This window comes from Phocoena sinus, chromosome 1 (assembly GCF_008692025.1).
Source record: "Phocoena sinus isolate mPhoSin1 chromosome 1, mPhoSin1.pri, whole genome shotgun sequence".
In the NCBI taxonomy this organism is placed as follows: domain Eukaryota; kingdom Metazoa; phylum Chordata; class Mammalia; order Artiodactyla; family Phocoenidae; genus Phocoena; species Phocoena sinus.
The window spans coordinates 68746738-68765825 of NC_045763.1; the positions used below are offsets into that span (position 1 = coordinate 68746738).

General features: G+C 38.3%; 1 protein-coding gene and 1 pseudogene across 6 annotated transcripts in view; one reads left to right on the top strand and one right to left on the bottom strand.

The window, feature by feature from the left end:
- Positions 1-19088, top strand: part of DNAJB4 (DnaJ heat shock protein family (Hsp40) member B4) — a 41038-nt gene that overhangs the window by 6475 nt on the left and 15475 nt on the right. The window contains exon 3 of one of the 6 annotated variants that reach the window (XM_032633039.1): positions 17195-17752. The exons of the other annotated variants lie outside the window; for them this stretch is intronic. The gene's annotated coding sequence lies outside the window, so the exon portion shown is untranslated. The remainder of the gene's footprint in view (positions 1-17194; positions 17753-19088) is intronic. 6 annotated transcript variants of the gene reach the window in all.
- Positions 10941-11037, bottom strand: LOC116745259 (annotated as a pseudogene).

Sequence of the window (19088 nt, forward strand, 5' to 3'; positions counted from 1 at the left end):
TTGTCTCCCCAGCTAGATTGTAGCAAATGTTCTGAATACAAAGATCTTGTCCTTTCCCGTTTCTCCTCTGTGTAAGAGAGGGCCATGGTCAAGGACTGGCTTTTACTCTTCGGCTTGCCCAGTATGGCTTAGTGCTTTTCTTTTGGTAGAAAGCCTGATAAATATTGAATTGAGTTTTATATGTAATCATACTTATTTTGCTGCAAAGCTAGAGCTAAAAACAAATTGTTGAATATGTGGTTACGAATGTTGGGGGCCTTCGAGGCTAGGTGGCACAGAAGAGTAGCTTCACTCGAACTTTTCCTAAGAACTTGGAAAGACTTTGAGGATCGTCTGGTCCATTTCTTTCATTTTATGGAGGAAACTGTGACCCAGATTGCTTGAGTGCTATGTACAAAGTGACAAGATTAATTGCAAGACTAGAGCCAAGACTAGATTCCTAGTCCAGTGCTCTTTATTTCATGAAATAAGTTCTCTTTGAAGCAGCAGTGATTAGGTTAAGTTTCAGATGGAGGTTTTCTGCTTCTTAGGTACAAGGGGAAGAAAACTCTGTGCACCAGCAGAAACAGCTGATTTTTTAAATCAGGACATCTGCCTTTACTCACATTTATTTTTTGAGATAGATTACTAGAAGATGGAGGATCTTTGCCGATGAAATCCTTAACTGAAGATGGGTGGGTGTGAGATATAGAACTCACTTGGCATACAATTTTGTTGTTGTTTTTAGTGGAACTTTGCTTCTCTGTCCTGACATTTCCATGTCTATTTATAGCAGTGATCTCTTTGGAATTTGCCTTCTGATTGTTTGTTCTTTTATGTTGCTTCATATTAACAGATATTCTCACTTCATTTTTAAAAGAGTGTATTTGAAAGGACTTGAGAAGGAAAAGAAGGAATAAAAAATTTTAAAGTATCTGAAATTACTATTTTCCTGTGACTTAACCATAATATTCTTCATAACAGATTATCTAATTATGTACCTAATAATACAAATACTAAATTTTCAAGATAGCATGGTAGTTTATTTTCTAAATTTAAAAGCATATCGGGACTTCCCTGGTGGCACAGTGGTTAAGAATCTGCCTGCCAATGCAGGGGACACGGGTTCGATCCCAGGTCTGGAAGATCCCACATGCTGTGGAGCAACTAAGCCCGTGAGCCACAACTACTGAGCCTGCGTTATAGAGCCCGAGAGCCACAACTACTGAGCCCACGCACCTAGAGCCCATGCTCCGCAACAAGAAGAAGCCACTGCAATGAGAAGCCCGCACACCACAATGAAGAGTAGCCCCCCGCTTGTCTCAACTAGAGAAAGCCCACGTGCAGCAACTAAGACCCAATGCTGCTAAAAAAAAAAAAATTCAAAAAAAAAACTGTATAAAAGCATATGAAGTCTACAATAAATTCCTTTTATCCAGGAGAGGTATTACTTTTAGATTTTAACAACCTTGCTTTTTTAACTGTACTTTGATATAAGTGAAGATCAAGAGATTTTATTTTAGTTAGAGTCTTTAAATGGTACACTCTTTAAGTGCAGGAGCTGCCTTATTTACTTTTTTTTTTTAACTTTTGAATTTTCTTTTCGGTACACGGGCTTCTCACTGCTGTGGCCTCTCCCGCTGCAGAGCACAGGCTCCGGATGCGCAGGCCCAGTGGCCATGGCTCATGGGCCCCGCCGCTCTGCAGCACGTGGGATCCTCCCAGACCGGGGCACCACCTGCATTGGCAGGTGGACCCTCAACCACCGCGCCACCAGGGAAGCCCTAAACTTTTGAATTTTATTTGTTTATACAGCAGGCTCTTATCAGTTATCCATTTTATACATATTAGTGTATATATGTCAATCCCAATCTCCCAGTTCATCCCACCACCACCATCCCCTCCGCCACTCTCCCCCCTTGGTGTCTATATGTTTGTTCTCTACATCTGTGTCTCTATTTCTGCCCTGCAGACCAGTCAGGAACTGCCTTACTTACTTTTGAGATGAATATACTACCTGGCATCTAGTGGATGCTTATTAATCTATTCATTTATTCAGTTCAGTGAAAATGCTGGGCATTGTTCTAGGTGTTAGATATACAGTAGTGAACAAAATAGACAAATACCCTTATCCTCATGGACCTTATTCTAGTGAGTGAATGTTGAATGAAACCATGAATCACTTTGGAAAGACCCTATATTTTCAGATCGTAATTTGCATCACTCTAAAAAGGGTTAGCAAATTCCCTGGTGGTCCAGTGGTTAGGACTCGGCGCTTTCACTGCCAAGGGCCTGGGTTCGATCCCTGGTCAGGGAACTAGGATCCCACAAGCTGCCTGGTGTGGCCAAAAAAAAAATTCTTTGAAGAATTGAAAAGCTTAATCAGACCACTCGTTCATTTAAACATTTATTTCCTTGTGTGAGTATGTAAAATTATTTGAAATAATTACATAACTGCCAGTCATTGTCATCCTAATTGTCATTCGGTTCTTGTGTTCTGTTTGTAACCCTGAGTAAAATGTTCTATTTGTAACTCTATGAGTAAAGGCCTCAGTTGCTAGCCCAGCTACAACCAGGGAACTTCATCAAAAATCAAATACCACTGAGTGCCTCTGATTATGCTGGCCCAAAACTCCGTACACACCAAAGTTCTAGTTGTTTACTTGTTTGTTGTCAGTTTTTCACACCGTAGTGTGAGCTCCACAGGGTGTATTTTAGTCACCACTGTATCTTAAGTGCATAAAATAATGTGTCACATAGTAGATGCTAGTAAATATTAATAAATCAATCCTTGACCACTGAAAATGCAATTTCCTCCCTACTCATAGCTACAGCCTACATCTAATCTTCATCCAGACTACTCAAACAATAAAAATCTTCAATTCCAATATTCTCTCAAGAAGACCTCTTATTATTTTACTAATGTATTCCTTCTGTTCTTCTAGTCTTTTGACATTTTTCTTTTTTTTCAATCTCTGTTACTTCCTGGCCTTATTTGCCAGTCACTTCAAGAATTCTCAACTCCCATTCCCCTTTGTCTTTCAGTTATGTCCACTCTTTAAATCTACTCTAAACCACTTAAAATAGACTTTGGAGTTAGTTAAGCTTCAGTTCACCATTTGCTACCTATGTAGCAAGTTATTTAACCTGGCCATGTTTAATCTTTTTTGAGTCTCATTTTGTTCTTTGTGCTCTAAGCATTTTTATGAAAATTAAATGAGATTATGGTAACCAGATACAATTGCCTATAAGTAATGAAAACCCTTATTAAATAATAATAAAAAGTCCAGGTGCAGAGTCACTCTAGGGCTGGTTGATTTAGCAGCTCAACAATACATGAGGTATCCATATTTTTTTCATCTTTGCCCTCTGCCATCCTCATCATGTGGCTTAGTGCCCCTAATGATTGCATAATGGTTGCCACAGTTCCCAGTGTTATGCAGGCATGATTGTAAAGTGGAAAAAGAATGTTTCTTCCCTTTAAAAACAAGGAAACACTACTACCTCCTTCCTCTGGTTGCTCATTGGATTAACCTTGTGCTGCTCAAAGCTGAATCACTGGCTTACTCCAGCAAGTATCATACTTGGTTTTGAATAATTAAGATTCAACTCCTGAGGCTGAGAGGCCTTACCTTATTAGTAATAGTTATCATTACTACTATATTTGTAAATCTTAGGACTCTCTCCTTGGACCCTTTTTTTTTCTATCTACATTCAATCTAGTATACTCTCCTTTAGTCTTGTGGTTTTAAAGTTCACCTCTACTGATATTTTGTCTTCCCTCTGTACTGCCTCTATTAATACCAAACTCATCCAAATGCCTATTAGACATTACCATTTATAAGCTTAACTGGCGTCTTAAACTTAATATGTCCAATATTGAACTCTCCAATTTCCTCCTGTAGCTCTTCTGTCTTCCTATTTTAGTAAATAGCAATTCTGTTCTTTTAGCTTGCTGAAGCTGAAAAACCTTGAGGTCATTACTGATTTCTCTCACATTCCACATCTGATTCATCAGAAAATCCTATTGACTCTACCTTTAAAATAAAGTAGGACCTTCGCTGCTACATCATGGTCCAAATCACCTGAACTATTATTGCAATACATTCTTAGTCTTCCATCCTTGCCCACCATGCTTCTCTACTCCAGATGCCAAAATAATCCCATCATTTTTCTGCATAAAACTCTCCAGTGGCTTCTCACCTTCCCTCAACTCAAGTCAAAGTCTTTAGTGGCCTGCAAGGCTATACTCGATCTAGACATCTATTATTTCTCTGACCATTTCCCAATCCCTTCCCCACCCCTACCCCATCATTCTTAAATAACCAAACCTCAAAGATGCCTGGCATTCTCTCACCTCTAAGCTTTTGAATGACCCCCACATATGTATATAGCTTTTCCCTTTTCCTCTTTCAGGTCGTGGTACAAATGTTTATTTTCTCTGTGAAGCCATTTCTGGCCACCCCATCTAAAATTTTAATTCTCTTATTTCCCTTTCCTACTTTATTTTCCTTAGTACCTACTACCATCTAACATTCCATATAGTATTTTTTAATATTTTTAATTATTAAAAAATCTTTAAAATTATATCTTCTTCATTATAATGTAAAGTATATGAGGCAGGAATTTTTGTTCATCTTTTATCCCCAGTACCTAGGAAGGTGCCTTGGCATATGGAAAATCCTTAATAAAATGTTTATGAAGAAATGAATATTGATTCATCTTATCATGGTTTCTGGTTTTGGCTGGGTCCTCAGTGAGATTTAGTAATCCTTTACTTGTTTCTGATTAGTTACCTTCCTAGTTCACTTAACTGCTATGTCAAACCATTACCATTCTCTGTCAAATGCCCTACTTTTATTCTCAACTCCTTAGTTGCAGATGTCCTTTTTAAAAAATTTTAAGAGGATTGATAGCATCTATAAACTTTTTAGTCTTCCTAGTCCTCTTGCCTTCAAATTTATAATTTTTTCCTTATTTATTTTCTCTTAATCTCAGAGGCCTACTTCTAATTTTGTTCAAATTTCATCTATTTCCAATCTTGGCACCAAACCCTCCTCCCTCCTATTTCCTCTGAGACCTTAATTAAGCAATTATTTCATTTCTTATGTATTTTTATATATATATCTCATTTTCCTCTATATTTTTTCCTCTCGACCATCTTTTTTCTTTTTTGGGCTGCATTGGGTCTTTGTTGCTGCATGTGGGCTTTCTCTAATTGCAGCGAGCAGGGGGATACTCTTCATTGTGGTGTGTGGGTTTCTCATTGTGGTGGCTTCTCTTGTTACAGAGCACGGGCTTCAGCAGTTGCGGTGCGTGGGCTCAGTGGCTGTGGCATGCAGGCGCCAGGGCCTGTGGGCTTCTGTAGTTGTGGCTCGCAGGTTCTAGAGCGCAGGCTGAGTAGTTGTGGCTCACGGGCTTAGTTGCTCTGTGGCATGTGGGATCTTCCCAGACCAGGGATCGAACCCATGTCCCCTGCATCGGCAAGTGGATTTTTAACTACTGCGCCACCAGGGATGTCCCTCACTTGACCATCTTAAAACCTTTTTTATCCCTACTTTATTACAACTCTCTCTTCTTCCCTCAGATGACTTTCTTTAAAAGCTTAAATTTACTCTTCTATTTTCATATCTCTCTTATTGTGCAATTCACTGGATTCTGGCTTTTGCTTTCATTGCCCACAATTCCATCCATCTACATCATAGGATTGTTGTGAAAGATTAAATGAGGTTATATGTATTAAGTTTTAGAATAATGCTTGCACATAGTTAGTGTTTGAGTGCTTACTATGATTAGCTATAACTACTGAAACAAAAATCATTCTCACTCTAGTGGGTACTTTTCTATCACCCTTCTTGACTTTCCTATATCCTTCATGAAACACTGTCCTCCTTTTGGTTTCGGGACACCAGTGATATCAAGATGTTTTCAGCTCCAAGTAACAGAATTTCTTTAACAATAAGACCAATGATAGATGGTTCTAATATTGATTAAGGGATGCAACAACACTATCAAGGACCCAGGCTCTTGCTTTCTTTGTACTCTAGCATTCTCACTGTGTCACAGATGTTTACCTTTAGGATTGTAAGATATCAAGCACCGTAGCTTAATCATCCCAAAGCAGAAAGGCAGTCAGTGCTGGGGTTTCTCTGGGGTAGGTATCTCTTTATGGGGAAGACAGTCTCCCCCAGAGTTCCCCAAAGCATTTCCCTTACATCTCATTGGCCACCCCTACCCCAGTCACTGGCAAAAGGAAATGTGATTACTATGATTGACTTAAACTAACCATGAGTCATTCCCCAGGGGCTGGCGGAGGCACTGACCTTCCTTGAGTTTATTACTCTTTTCTGGAAGAAACTAGATATCTGTTATCCAGAAAGAAGATAGAAGTGGCTTTGTGGTTCATAATCAATAGTGTCTGCCATACCATTCTCACCTGGTTGATCTCTGATTGTTCCTTCTTAGTGTTTTTCATTTTTTCCTCTTGATTGATGTGTCCCCTAAATGCTGGTATCCCAAAGTTCTGTCTTTGATTCTTTCAAAAATTATTATTCTACCCTTTAAAATAACACCTGTGTTATGGTCTTTTCTAAATCTTTATCTCCAGCTAAGACTTCTTTCCTAAGCCCCAGTTTAGAATATCCAGCTGTCTCCTGGACATCTTCATCCACATTCAATTCAATTGAATATTGTTGTGCTAGGTTTTTAGGAGTCAAAAAGTGAATAAACCTTGCCCTGTATGATCTTATGTTATAGTTGGAACAAGTTATTCCAACACAGGTAGTAATTAGGAATGCAGTTTTATCAAGCAATAAAATTTTCCAAGTATAGAAGTAGCATAGGGACTTCCCTGGTGGCACAGTGGTTAAGACTCAGCGCTCCCAGTGCAAGGGGCCTGGGTTTGATCCCTGGTCAAGGCACTAGATCCCACATGCATGCCACAGTTAAGAGTTCGCATGCCACAGCTAAGACCCGGCACAACCAAATAAATTTTTTTTAAAAAAAATAAAGAAGTAGCATAGGTGAAGAGGTTATAGGAAACTAAATGGAACTCATCTTTTCTTCAAATGTACTCTTGCTATATTCTATACTTTAATTAGTAGCACAATCCTGCATACCTTTGGCCTAATGGTTAGGATTCCGGGCTTTCACTGATGTGGCCTGGGTTCACTCCCTGGTCAGGGAAGATCTCGCAAGCCGCATGGCCAAAAAAAAAAACAACGAAGGGGCTTCCCTGGTGGCACAGTGGTTGAGAGTCCGCCTGCCGATGCAGGGGACGCGGGTTCGTGCCCCGGTCCGGGAAGATCTCACGTGCTACGGGGCGGCTGGGCCAGTGGGCCATGGCCGCTGAGCCTGCGCGTCCGGAGCCTGTGCTCTGCAACGGGAGAGGCCACAGCGGTGAGAGGCCCGCGTACCGCAAAAAAACAAACAAACAAAAAAACGAAGAAGAAACCAGGGCAATCTAAAATCCTTCCAAATCCCCCACATAAAGTTGGTTGGCAAATTGTATGTATTCTACCTCTATTAAATTTGCCCATTTGTCTTTTTATATCATAGTCATCATACTTTAGGCCCTTGTAATTTCTCATTTCATTGAATTATTCGCTCAGTAAAAGTTAATTGAACAGCAATGTATAACAAGGCTTTATACTAGGAAAATGTTCTAAAAAAAAGAAAAAAACAAAAAAAAAAACAAAAAACTGGGTTGTAGGGAGGCTACAACCCAGTGAGTAGGGCATAAGCAAACAGATGGTTATGTAGTTGTGATAAGTGGTAGAGATACTGAGAAAAATGTGGGAACTTGTGTTCAGCGGAACCTAACCCAAGTTGGGATCAGATTTGCCCAGTTAGAGACTGAGTCTCCAAGTAGTACTAAGCTGAGTATGGAGTGGGGAAGAGGAAAATACACACATACATACACACCTCACTCAATTTATACATACCAAAGAAATATTACTTTAAAGACATTATTTTGGGTGACTGTAGTTTTCATTTTGCTGTTGCTTAAAAGTAATTTTTTAAATGATCATAATTTAGATTATCAGTAGTAGTACATACAGTTGATCCTTCATATTCACCAGTTCTTTACTTTCAAATTTGCCCACTCACTAAAATTTACTTGTAACCCTGAAATCCAGGGTGCTTTATTGGCCATTTGCACGTGCATGTGCATGAGCTGAGCAGCAAAAAAAATTTGTCTTATGTTCCCAACTGATATCCAACAAGGCAGTGCTTAGCCTTCTTATTTCAGCTCTCATTAACAAGTCTTTGTAGTCTATTTAGTGCATTTTTGCATTTTTTGCATTTTCGTGCCTTTTTTTTTTTTTGGTGATTTTACTGTTTAGAGATGTTTGAATGTGGTGCTGAAGTGCTGTCTGATGTTCCTAAGCACAAGAAGTCTGTGATGTGCCTTATGGAGGGAATACATGTGTTAGATAAGCTTCATTCAGGTAGGAGTTACACTGCTATTTGACCATGAGTTCAGTGTTATAATAAAGAAAGTGTCTTCATTACAGAAATAAATGGGAAACAAGGTTATGTGTTCATGAGTTGACTTAACCCAGCATTTCCCTTAGGGGCAATGATTCAATATTTGCTAAAATTCAGCATTCACGCAACTTTATAGAATATAAATATGTTAAATAATGAGACAGGATAAATTTGACTTTGGGAACCAGCCAAAGTCATTTATGGCCAGGAGTGATGAGTTAGATGGTCAAGCTGAACAATATAGAGGTATGATTAGAGGTATGATTAGTTCTGTTAGATTCAAATGAGAAATTGGGGATAGGCAAATATAATTTAAAAACTGCATGACTCAGTTCAATGGCATTAATATTAATCACTATATTGTTATGGAGACTTTTATTCTATAAACATATATGGGGTGCCAATGTCCCAGCTACAATCTGAGCACTGTGTTTTTCTATCTTTGCAATGGGAATAAAAAAAGCAAGACTGATTTTAATTGGAATGACCATCTAGATTCCTACAAGGTACTAAGATCCGTTCTTTATATTCTTTACATTTGCAGTATGCGGTTTTCTAAAATTGTAGTTAAAATAAAAATTGAAACCATTTTACCCCCCATTTACAAAATTTATCCTTTTGATTTAAGAGAAAAGCAAATTGTCTTTTTGCAAGCTAATAAAAGCTCTGAGTTGTGTCTAAATCAGTAGTTTCCAAACTTGAGTGTCCATTAGTGTCACACTAAGGGGTGGGGGTGGGGTTTAGGTCTCATCAAAAATGGAGATGCTGAGACAGCGTGCCCCTCTTTTGATAAGCATCTCACTTCACTACCCTAAGTTTTCTAATATATTCCCCTTAGCGAACATGCCCAGGTTGAGAATTTTAGTTTACAAGTTTTATTTTACCATCAGCCAGGCTGATGCTTTATAAGCTTAAGTGTTTTACAGTGAAAACTGTTTTTTTTTTTAATTTGCTATATATAACAAAATTTTGTGTTCACTGCTGCTTTAGCCTGCCCTCTCCCTCCAGTTAAAAGATAATTTGTATAAAGCAGGGGTTGGCAAACATTTTCTCTTAAGGGCCAAACAGTAAATTTTTAGGTTTTGTGGGCCACACAGTCTCTTCTACAACTACTCAACTCTGCCACTGTATGGGGAAAGCAGCAATAGACAATAGGTACTATTTTATGTTTATATTGTATGGGAAGGGATCATGACTTAGACTGTTTTGATCTCAGTAAGTGTTGCCTTTACTTGCTGATTTAGCATAATAATAAAAGGCTATATTTTAAAATATTAAAACCCATCCACTTAAATTATTCTTGAAATCCTACTTTTTCTTTTACCTATAAATGTCCTCCTTTAAGCAATTACAGTACTTTGGGCTCATTGTATTTGGAGTTAGGCAGTCGATGGCCTAATTTTATAGCAGTTGGTGGATACTATACAACAGGTTGGCTTATTTTATACATGTCCTAATACTTAATATTTGGTAGGTAGGAATAAAGTCTTTGAATCATATTTTAGTCTCCACAGTAGCAGAGGTTTAATTATTTATGCCTTCACAGGTACAACGTATTATAAAGATATTTCATACTTAAGGTTATGTACTGATTTAAATTTAAAATAAACCATTTTAGGGACTTCCCTGGTGGTCCAGTGGTTAAGACTTCCAGGGGGCATGGTTCAGTCCCTGGTTGGGGAAGTTCCGCATGCCGTGCAGCACGGCCAAAAAAATAAATCATATTATTGAGTTGTAAACAGTTGGAGAGCTAAACAAACTTGCGAGATAATCAGTTTATTGCAGTCTTGCCTAAGAGCCTAACAGTTTGGCGAAACAGCAGCTTATCCTCTCCTTTCCTGCTTTACCTCTGGGCTACAATCATTTTTTTTTTCCCCTCTACTACTTGTCTTACCCTGAGGAGCTGTTGGTTTCACTTTGGCCACAGAGTGCTCTCCTCTCTGGCCAGCCAGTTAAGTTTTCCAGGTGATTCTGATGCCTTCCCTAGCTACTTGTGAGAGGAGAAACTTTAGAAAAGAATAAAGTGAAAATCACATAAATTCCTCATTTCCCAGCGTTGCTTTTACTTTCAACACTGTGAAAGCATATACTGAGTGAGCATGTGTAAATAGAACCATCCCCACTACCCTAAAAGTAAAGTATTACTTTGAAAAAGTCCTCACAAAAAGTCCTTTTTTTGCAGATGAAAGATGGGATGTTTTGTTTTTCAACTTTACTGAGATATAATTGACAATATTGTAAGATATTTAAAGTGCACATTGTGAAAATTTGATATATGTGTACACTGTGAAAGGACTTCTCCCCTCTAATTGAAACATCCATCACCTCACATATTTATCTTTTTTTTTTTTAGCCGCGCCCCGCAACTTGTGGGATCCTACTTCCCCAACCAGGGATTGAACCTGGGCCCTCAGCAGTGAGAACTTGGAGTCCTAACCACTGGACTGCCAGGGAATTCCCTCTATCTTTTTAAAAATATATAATGCTTCACGAATTTGCGTGTTATCCTTGGGCAGGGGCCATACTAATCTCTGTATTATGCCAATTATATGTACAGCTGAAGTCAGCACTGGAATACTATTTTATGAGTAAAAATGAACTTTTTAAATATTTTATTTTTTTTTAATTTTTTTGTGGTACGTGGGCCTCTCACTGCTGTGGCCTCTCCCATTGCGGAGCACAGGCTCCGGACGCGCAGGCTCAGCGGCCATGGCTCACGGGCCCAGCCGCTCCGTGGCATGTGGGATCCTCCCGGACCGGGGCACGAACCCACGTTCCCTGTATCGGCAGGTGGACTCAACCACTGCGCCACCAGGGAAGCCCAAGTTTTATTTTATTTTTGGCCATGCAGCATGGCTTGTGGGATCTTAGTTACCTAAGCGTGGAGTCCGAGCTACTGGGCAACCAGGGAATTCCCAGAAATGAACTTTTCTTTAATATTCATCTGTTAAGATTTGGTTTTCCCTAAATATGCATGTCAGAGATGTGTATGTATGATATACTTAAGTTTATAGGTTAAGGTTTCTGAAAAGTTGGATCATAGCACTGGGAATTGGAAGGAACCTCTAGATCTACACTGTCTAATACAGTAGTCACTAGCCACATGAAGGTAAGTGCCTGAAATGTGGCTGTCTGAACTGAGATGTTGTGTAAGTGTAAAATTCACACTGGATTCTGAAGACTTAGTACAAAAAAAAGAATTGTAAAATATATCTTATTGATAATTTTTTATTGACTACATGTTGCAGTATATGATATCTTAGATTTATTGAGTTAAATATATACATTATTAAAATTTCACATTTCTTTTATTAAAATGTGGATTATAAAAATGTTTCAGTAACACATGTGGCTTGCATTTGCAGCTCACTTTATTTGTAGCTCGCTGCTGGACAGCACTACTCTAAGTTATGTGATCTTTCAACATAATCAAATACCAATTTACAACACCTATTTAAAGTGACCTAGAAACTATAGTTTCTTTTGGCTTTCTGATTCAATATTGAAAAATATTGTACAGAACACTTTAATTCTTTTTTTTTTTAATTAAAAAAATTTTTTGGGGGGCCACACTACGGGGCATGCAGGATCCCAGTTCCCCCACCAGGGATTGAACCCACACCCCCTGCAGTAGAAGTGCGGAGTCCCAACCACTGGACCACCAGGGAAGTCCCAGAACACTTTAATTCTAAAATGTTAGGAAAGTATGAGATTAGCTCACTGTATATTCATTAGTCCTGTGGTAAGCTTTTCAGTAACTTCTTATAAAAGAGGGTTAGAAAGAAGGGCAAGTTATTATTGGGCTATTTTATTAGGAAACTTTTTAGTATCACCACAGAATAAAATCAGTTCTACACTCCCCAAAAAGGAAATGCTTTTTTAAAAAGCAGAAAATATTTCTTATGCCTGGGTATCTCCAGATAACTCTAGTATTTTTTATAAAATGACTAAAGCAGTTTTATTTTATTTATTTTAAAGGCATGTACTTTAAAAATTTGTTTTAATATTATTTTAAATCTTTTTTTTGGTAAATACTGTTAAATTGGCCAAATTGAATGTGTAAATTCTATTATAGTGCTTTGTGCCAGGAAAAGTATTGTAAAATCAAGCAATGAAGGACTTCCCTGGTGGCGCAGTGGTTAAGAATCCACCTACCAATGCAGGGGACACAGGTTCAAGCCCTGGTCTGGGAAGCTCCTACATGCCGTGGAGCAACTAAGCCCGTGCGCCACAACTACTGAGCCCACACCCCACAACTACTGAGCCTGTGTGCCAAGAGCCCATGCTCCACAACAAGAGAAGCCACCGGAATGAGAAATGAGAAGCCCATGCACTGCAATGAAGAGCAGTCCCCACAATGCAGGGGACATGGGTTCGATCCCTGGTCCGGGAAGATCCCACATGCCGTGGAGCAGCTAAGCCTGTGTGCCACAACTACTGAGCCTGCGTGCCACAACTACTGAAGCCTAGAGCTCGTGCTCTGCAACAAGAGAAGCCACCTCAGTGAAAAGCCTGTGCACTGCAACAAAGAGTAGCCCCCACTCACCACAACTAGAGAAAGCCCGTGTGCAGCAACGAAGACCCAATGCAGCCATAAATTAATAAATTTGAAGTACACATATAGTACACCAAAATTTTTAAATAAATAAAAATAAAATACACAGAGTTAGAAGACTGGCACAAGAAAAAAAAAAGCAATGACAGAATCAAAACTTGAAAACTTGGGAATTACTAATATAACTATAGTGATTAAAGTACTGGGAAATTTAGGCGGTATAGACAGTATTCCAAGGCGAATTATGATTGATAAAGCTCTTCTTCCTATCAATTTTTTAGGTTAGTTCGACATCTTTTACTGGTGCTCTTGGAAGCTTACAAATATTAATGAAATTTTTTACCTTAATAAGAGAATTAATTTCCCTAGCTTACTAAGACAACTAAAAAAGTAATTTCACTAGCTTCAAAGTAAATTGGCACTTAAGAAATGAAGCAAGCTTTTGAATAAAGTTTATTTCAAAGACCTAACAAGTTAGCACTTTTTGAAGAACATGAACGAGCAGTCATTAAGTAAAAAAGTGACATTCAAAACTTTCAGCAATCTGACCGTAACTTTTATCTGTCAGCTTCCTAAATCATATGATTTAATCTGACCACTCTTTTTGCTGTATCAAATGATTTTATGCTTTTTGCTTCTGGGCTTTGAGTTCTTGGTCCAAATCACAAACCCTCCCCCTTCCTCTCTTTCTTTCTAAATTGTATCAATCTTTCAAGATCCTCACTTTTTTTTTTTCTGAAACCTTTCCCATCCCCACCACTCTGCCCCAAATGAGCATATAATTAACATTTGTATAGTATTTTACTTTTCGTAAAGCCCTTTCCATATTGTCTCATTCTATATGTCAGTCTAATGAGGTGGATGATGTTACTCATTTTGGAGAATAAGGGAATAATACCTGATTTTTCCTGAGTAGCAAAACTAAGAATACTGGAACCAAATCCTCTCATTCCAAGTTTGATGCTCTTTCCTCTCTGCCTCAATGGTCCCTTTACTCCTATAATAGTTACATAACACGTATTTGGCCTTTAATTGTTTACTGTCTTTGTATCAAACTAATTTGATTGTCAGCTATAGATTTGAAGGGATATGTACACATTTGTACATGGGGAATGGGAATAAATGGAAAAGATGATGAGAGCTGAATACATCTCTCGATAATAGAATCAAAGAGGTCATTAAGAACTCCTTACCGGCCCATTTGCTTTTCTGAAAGCATTATATTTTTTAAAGTATGATACCCAGACTTTCTTCTTTTCCTCTAGCCAAAATAACTACCTACCCTAGTGCCAAATTTTTAGTATAATTTTTAAAAGGGAGCTAAAAAGAGAGGGCTTCCCTGACCACCCTGGCTAAAGTAGCCACTTTCCATCTCTGTCTTAGCAACATTTAAAATTTTTCTTTAAGGTACTTCAAATTATCTGAAATTTTATTATTTATTTTTCAACTTGTTTATTGGTTGTCTTATCCCACCAGAATATGAGTTGAAGGAGAGCAAGGATGTTGTCTGTCTAGTTTATAGCACATAGTATGCACTCAGTAAACATTTGCTGAATGATTGAGATACTTTATTAATGGAGAATGTTCCCTATGGTCATAGCCATCTTTTAAAACAAGTTTTGTAGTACCCATCAGATACTATAAAATGGGCGCTCACATGCTATTATTGACTGCCTAATTCCAAATTCAAGTCCAAATTACTGTAGTTACCCAAAGAAGGACATTTATTGTTAAGAAAAAAGACAGGGTTTCCAGAACAGTTTAATTTTAAGTAGATGGCATTTAATGACTTAAAGACACTTGCCTTAAGTTTGCTTTTTCTGTTTTGTAACGTGGTTGGAGTAAGAAATGAATCTTTTCAAAAATTTTTAATTTTTTCCCCTAAAGTTAAAGTTGCATTTGTAACCATGACAAATTTTTTAGGTTTTATAACTTATGCTCAAAATTTGAAGCCTTTCCACAGGAATGAGAATATAGAATCTAAGTTCCAAACTAGCAGTCAAGCAATTTGCTATAAGGAATCTATGATAATGATTCCTCAGTGCTGGAAGGAGTTTTAGCAAAGTATAAAATGTAGAGGTAGAATATATTCTATTATTAGATGGCCATAGTTTGATTATATGTAATCATTTAGGTATTATCTAAAACGCAGGCCAAATATTAGGACACCAGCCTGGTAGTACTCCTTATGTTAATATTGGAACAATGTCTATTTAAGTATTGTTTAAAATATCTTAACTCGGGCTTCCCTGGTGGTGCAATGGTTAAGAATCTGCCTGCCAGTGCAGGGGACACAGGTTCAAGCCCTGGTCCGGGAAGATCCCACATGCCGCGGAGCAACTAAGCCCGTGTGCCGCAGCTACTGAGCCTGAGCTCTAGAGCCCATGAGCCATAACTACTGAACTCACGTGCCAGAACTACTGAAGTACGTGTGCCTAGAGCCTGTGCTCCACAACAAGAGAAGCCACCGCAAGGAGAAGCCCACACACCGCAACGAAGAGCAGCCCCCGCCCACCGCAACTAGAGAAAGCCTGCACGCAGCAAGAAAGACCCAACACAGCCAAAAATAAATAAGTAAATTAAAAAAAAAAATTAAACAAAAAATATCTTAACTCACTATTAAATTGCTAGCCATTGAAAAGCTCTTTGAAATCTTATCACTACTTTCAGTATCAGATGTGTGTGCATATATATAGATTACATATGAGAAAGCATACGGAAGTGTTTGATAAACTGTAAACTAATATATAACTTATTATTACAGAGAAGACATAGCACAGTTTTGTTGTTGTTGTTGTTGTTTGCGGTATGCGGGCCTCTCACTGTTGTGGCCTCTCGTTGCGGAGCGCAGGCTCTGGACGTGCAGGCTCAGCGGCCATGGCTCACGGGCCCAGCCGCTCCGCGGCATGTGGGATCCTCCCGGACCGGGGCACGAACCTGTGTCCCCTGCATCAGCAGGCAGACTCTCAACCACTGCGCCACCAGGGAAGCCCCACAGTTATTTTTTTAATACTAAGAGACTAAAATTCAGTGATGAAGGTCTGAAAAGGGAACATGGCAAGGGGCATGATCTTAGAGGATGCCTGAGTCCTTTGGGGGTGATTCTGGTAGTTACTCTAATGCTTTATACCAAGTAAAATTTCTTCAGTAAAGAGAGATGATTGGTCAATAGACCTTCAAGTGGTAGCAGAATAGTTTGTATAGCTTAAAATAATGAAAACAACTTATATGTATATGTCATTATATAAACTTTAGTGCTTTCATGCATATTATTTGATTCTCACAATAACATTTGTGAGATAGGAATTCAAAGAAATTAAATGATTTGCCTAAATTACCTACTAAATGGCAGAGCTGAGATTAGGAACCAAGCATTGAAATTCTTAGGTCTTTATTTATTATTTAACTTATACTTTAGACATTTGTAACCCCTTTATGCTAGTCCACTAGTAGGAATTGAAGATTCAGTGATAAATAATAGTTTTCCCTAGGCATCTTTCAAATAATATAGTATGATTGAGGTATATGAGGCAGCAACAGAAATCAAGGCTGGAGGGATTTTCTGACTCTCAAATCAAAGATATATATATTTAAAATATAAACACAACTTTTTATCCATTTATTTTTAAATTGACAAATAGGCTTTATTTTTTTGATCAGTTTTATGATCACAGCACAATTGAGTGGAAGGTACAAAGATTTCCCATAAACCTCCTGCTTCTAAACATGCATAGCCCCCCCCATTATCAACATCTCCCACTAGATGGAACGATGAACTTATATTGATACATTATTATCACCCAGAGTCCGTAATTTACATTAGGTTTCACTCTTGGGGTTGTATATTCTATGGGTTTGGACAAATATATAATGACATTTGCCTACCATTCAGTATTATACTGAGTAGTTTCACTACCTTAAAATCCTCTGTACTCCACCTATTGATCCTTCCCTTTCCACTAAACCCCTGGCAACCACTGATCTTTTTATTGTCTCCATAGTTTTGCCTTTCCAAAATGTTACATAGTATGTAGTCTTTTCAGACTGGCTTCTTTCACAAATAGTATGCATTTATTTAAGTTTCCTCCATGTTTTTATATCACTTGATAGCTCATTTCTTTTTATTTTCTTGTTTTTAAATTTATTATTTTTTTCTGCCTGCCAATGCAGGGGACATGGGTTCGAGCCCTGGTCTGGGAAGATCCCACATGCCGCGGAGCAACTGGGCCCGTGAGCCACAATTACTGAGCCTGCGCGTGCGATGAAGAGTGGCCCCCGCTTGCCACAACTAGAGAAAGCCCTTGCACAGAAACAAAGACCCAACACAGCCATAAATTAATTAATTAATTTTTTAAAAAAATTATTATTTTTTAAACTCATTTCTGTTTAGTGCTGAATAGTGTTCCATTGCCTGAATGGGATTTTACCACAGTTTATCTATTCACCTACTGAAGGACATCTTGGTTGCTTCCAAGTTTTGGCAATTATGAATAAAGCTGCTATAAACATTCATGTGCAGGTTTTTGTGTGGATATTGGTTTTCAACTCCTTTGTGTAAATACCAAGAAGCATGATTACCAGACCATATGATGGATGTATTTTTTGTAAGAAATCACCAAACTTTCTTCCAAAGTGGAAGACATTCCTGTCATCAATGAAAGAGAGTTCCTGTTGCTCTACTCCAGCATTTGGTATTGCCAGTGTTCTGGATTTTGGCCATTCTAGTAGGTGTGTTATGGTATCTTATTGTTTTAGTATGCATTTCCCTGATGACATACACTGTGGAGCATCTTTTCATATGCTTATTTGCTGTCTGTATATCTTCTTTGGTGAGGTGTCTGTTAAGGACTAAAAAATGTTAACCCATTTTTTAACTGAGTTGTTTGTTTTCTTATTGTTGAGTTTTGGAGTTCTTTATGTATTTTGGATAACAGTCCTTTACCAGATATGTCTTTTGAAATATTTTCTTCCAGTCTGTGGCTTGCCTTTTCATTCTTTTTTTTTTTTTTTTTTTTTTTTTGCGGTACGCGGGCCTCTCACTGCTGTGGCTTCTCCCGTCGCGGAGCACAGGCTCCGGACGTGCAGGCTCAGCGGCCATGGCTCACGGGCCCAGCCGCTCCGCGGCATGTGGGATCTTCCCGGACCGGGGCACGAACCCGCGTCCCCTGCATCGGCAGGCGGACTCTCAACCACTGCGCCACCAGGGAAGCCCGCCTTTTCATTCTTTTGACAGTGTCTTTGTCAACAGAAAATTGTAATTTTAATGAAACCCAGCTTATGAATTCTTTTTTCATGAATTGTTCCTTTGGTATCATATTTTAAAAACATTGCCAAACCCAAGGTCATCTAGATTTTTTCCTATGTTCTAGGAGTTTTATCATTTGCATTTTACGTTTACGTCTGTGATCCATTTTGAGTTAATTTTTGTGAAGGGTATAAAGTCTGTATCTACAGTCATTTCTTTGCAAGTGGATGTCGAGTTGTTCAAACACTTTTTTCTCTATTATATTGCCTTCATTCCTTTGTCAGAGATCAGTTAACTATACTTATATGAGTCTATTTCTGGGCTCCCTATTCTGTCTTATTGACCTTTTTGCCTTTCCTGATCTATTGTTGTTTCACCAATACCACACTGTCTTGGTACAGTATTTGAAATACACTGCATTTGAATACAATGGATGCTACCTATATGATGTCTTAATGATTCTAAATTTAACAGAGAGTCAAGATGAGTAAGTAGAAAATAACTGGAATATTTGGAAAAAGCCAATTCTTCTTAGTTGGATAGCTTTTCTGTGAGTGGATGTGTATGCTTGTAAATAAGGGCATTTTGTTATACATATGGTATAGTAATCATTTTTCCAGGAAAAAATTCTTCTAGTTCATATGATGAAATCATTGTTATCATTACAGTAGCTAACACTTGCATGGACTGCACTATCCACATTTAAGTGCATCACACATTTATCTCATTTAATCCTCATAACAGCCCTGCAAAGTAGGTGTTAATGTTAATCCCATTGGACAGATAAGGAAACTGAGGCACAGAACGGTTAAGTCCAAG